This window comes from Mustela erminea, chromosome 6, assembly GCF_009829155.1.
Source record: "Mustela erminea isolate mMusErm1 chromosome 6, mMusErm1.Pri, whole genome shotgun sequence".
Classification (NCBI taxonomy): Eukaryota; Metazoa; Chordata; class Mammalia; order Carnivora; family Mustelidae; genus Mustela; species Mustela erminea.
Genome location: NC_045619.1, coordinates 91,346,057 through 91,349,559, shown reverse-complemented (window position 1 = coordinate 91,349,559; position 3,503 = coordinate 91,346,057). Strand labels below are relative to the sequence as shown.

The window sequence follows — 3,503 nt, the reverse complement described above, 5'->3', positions numbered from 1 at the left end:
TATATAAGTGGGATTAATTATTTTAGTGAAGATTAGTATAGTTTTATTTTAATTTTTTCCTTTGTCTCATTCTACTCATTCTTCTTTCTAATTACATTGTTTAGTTTCTGCTTCAGATAACCTTCATTAAAATTTGTTTTCTTTTAATATTTTCTATGTTCAGTGATTGTATGAAAATAAATATTCTGTAATCCACAAATAATCTATGCATTCACACAGACACATGCTTATACTAAAATTTTCCAAGCTGGAATATTGGCTGTCTTTCTTTTGTTCTAATTAAATTTTATATTCTTTTAAGAGATTTTATACTTTCTTTATATATATACTGCACTTCTATGTTAAATTTATTCTCTTGGTAATTAAACCAAGATAACATTTTATGACCAAAATAACATTTGCTCATTGATTTCCTGTTGTTTTTTTCTATTACAGTCTACTTCTTTTTAAAACATTTTCCATTTTTTCAGCTAGAATACCGAATTCCCTTACTAGTTCCATTAGTTTCCCATTAGTTTCTTGAGTTTTCTGTGTGCTTAAGAATGGCCTCAATATAAAAAAAGATATATCAAATTTCATCAACTTTAAGACATCAATTGTAAAGCATGCCATTATACTATTTATCACAATTGAAAAGAAAATGTTGACAATTAGCCTATGAACAATGGTAGATGCCATCTGTTGTATGAAATATCTGAATTTCAGAAAAGCAAAATGTGAATAATACTTTAAATTTAAGGAAATGCCATTGTTTTATTTATTTTTTCCCATATTTATCATGATTATTTTGTTTTCTTATGTCATCGTCCAAGATCTAATAAAATATGGGGCATTTCTGATTTTTACTCATCACATTCATTGGGGCAGTGTTTTTATGTGCTATTAGAGTTTACAAAGAACTGGCTTTTGAATTTTTTGAACTGATTTAATTGATTTGAGTTTCTACCCACAGTAACATTTTTCATTTACTATTGTTTTCAATGTTTTTTTCAAATTCATTAGTTTAAATTCCTCACTTTTGGTCTAGTTTATATATTTTTAAAAAATGAATTTATTTAAGATAACAGAATTCCTTCTAACTACAGCTTTTTCATTGCTCCAAAAAATTTGTGATGACATGTCTGCATTTCATTACTTTCCAGATAACAGTTAGTTAATTTGATGTAAATTCCTTAATTTCCAAGGAATTATACTGATGTGGATTTTTCATTCTTTGTAGATAAAACTCTGTATATTATGGTTATTATGGCAGAATTTGGACTTTAAGAGCTTAATTTGTATTAGATGTAGGCACAGGCTATCAAATACATTGGGGAATGCTTTCCCCTTGACTCAGAGCTCTATACGCAGCAGATGATATTGTTTTCAGAAACAAAGTAATCTTTCTGTGAAAATGAGCTTGGTTTTCTAATTCAAACTTTCACTGAATGTGCAGCTATTGTGTTGTTCCAAGTACTTTCCACATTAATCCTGAGACTTTAATCCCAAGCCTTTGTGATCCATAATGTGATGCCCTGTGCCCACCCTCCAGTCTATGCTCATTTCAGTACCCAGTAGTCATTTTGTAGAGTATTACTGTACTTTTAGTTGAATCTTTATTTCTGACACTTCCTGTTGACCACTTTGCAATGATTTCAGCTATAGAGTTAAGGGAATATTTATCCAGTGTTTCTGTGTGTTCATTATAGTGTATTTTCATCTATTTTCTCAATATTGGAAGTGCCATTACTCTTTTTCACTTGCATTTTAAATTATGTGATTATTCATCCATTTTAGACATTTTAACTAAAATTACTCTTTTTACATGTGTTTAGATATTATTGTGTATATTGAAGAGCTACAAACAATTTTACCATATATTTTCCTGAGGAATAACTCTTACTATGTATTGTAACAAAATCATGCTCTTAATTTCTCTTCAGAATAGCTTTTTAGAAATTGATATGCAACACTATCAAATATTGGTTTGAAAATTCAAAACGCAAGAATGGCATGAGCAGGGCTCAATGGAAGGTTGGTTAAAAAAGTGTTGAGAAAATTAATGTAATGGAAATATATGTTATTAAGAAATAAGATTATATACTTCAAAATAAAATGCCTGTGGACATTTATTCTTGTTTTTGAAATATTTTAATAATAATATTTCTTTTATTTAATTGAGAGCAAGGCAAATTCTTTTGACTGAGTCCTCAAAGGCTTTCTTAACTTGATTGTTTCTCAAAGTATAAATAAATGGGTTCAGTGTAGGTGAAATAGAGAAAATGAGCAGTGAAACCACTTTATTAATGGTCACTTTTTCCTTTGCTGTATGATTCATATAGATGAAAATGCATGTGCCATAGGTGATGGAGACCACAATCATGTGGGAAGAACAGGTTGAAAAGGTCTTTTTCCTTTGTTGAACAGAACGAATCTAAAAATTGTCTTGATGATATAAGTATATGACAGAACCACACATGTAAGTGTCATATTCAAGGTCAGTGCAGCACAGATTGTAACTGTCCATTCCGTGAACCATATATCTGAACATGAGATTTTCACTAAGGGAAATGCATCACAGCCAAAATGATCAATTATATTAGAGTCACAAAATTTTAGATTTAAACCCAGGCTAAGTGGTGGGATTATTATACATAAACCAGCCGTCCAAGAACATATGACGAGAGTCCTGCAGGCCCTGTTGCTCATGATGTTCACATAATACAAGGGTTTGCTGATGACCACATAGTCATCATAGGACATGGAGGCTAGCATAAAAAACTTTGATACCCCACAGAGGTCAGTAAAAAGCTCTTGGATGACACAAGCATTATAGGTAATAACGTTGTCACCTGTTGTTATGCTATACAGATATCTGGGAATAATGGCAGATATGAATGAGATATCCAAGAAGGAGAAATTTTTAAGAAAAAGTACATGGGTGTTTTAAGGTGGGAATCCACAAAAGTGAGTATAATGATGGTCAAGTTTCCAGTTACACTCAGTGTGTAGGTCAGAAAGAGAAAGATAAAAATCAGAACTTGTAGCTCAGGGTCATCTGTAAGTCCCAGCAGAATGAATGTTGTTATTGTGCCGTTTCTCATCACTGAGTTCTGACTTCTCTCCAATCTGCATGTGATATTCAGATAAATGTTCTCATTGATTATAGATTATTTTAACTTTTCTAAAATATAATATATTCAAGCCTTTATATTTCATTATGTTTTTAACATAAATATATATTATATGTATACTTACATTTTATGCCTATCCTGTACTTAGGATTTTCCCATGTGACCAAGTGGATTACTGAGGGAGTATCATTTTAAGGGTAAAAAAGTTCTTTCCTATTGAGAAACTGAGTCACAAAATTTCATGCTCGATTTCATGTCTTTTCTTGACACTTTGGGTCTTTTTAGAAAAACAGTGCTAATATAACTTGGGTTCACTATTTAGACACTAGAGCAAAACTAGAGGCCTTTAGGGACACCCAAGTGGCTCAGTAGGTTGGGTATCTGCCTTCA

The 3,503-nt window shown here is 31.2% G+C and overlaps 1 pseudogene; it reads right to left on the bottom strand.

The window, feature by feature from the left end:
• Nucleotides 1–2,152: 2,152 nt before the first annotated feature.
• Nucleotides 2,153–3,083, bottom strand: LOC116592484 (annotated as a pseudogene).
• Nucleotides 3,084–3,503: the final 420 nt, after the last annotated feature.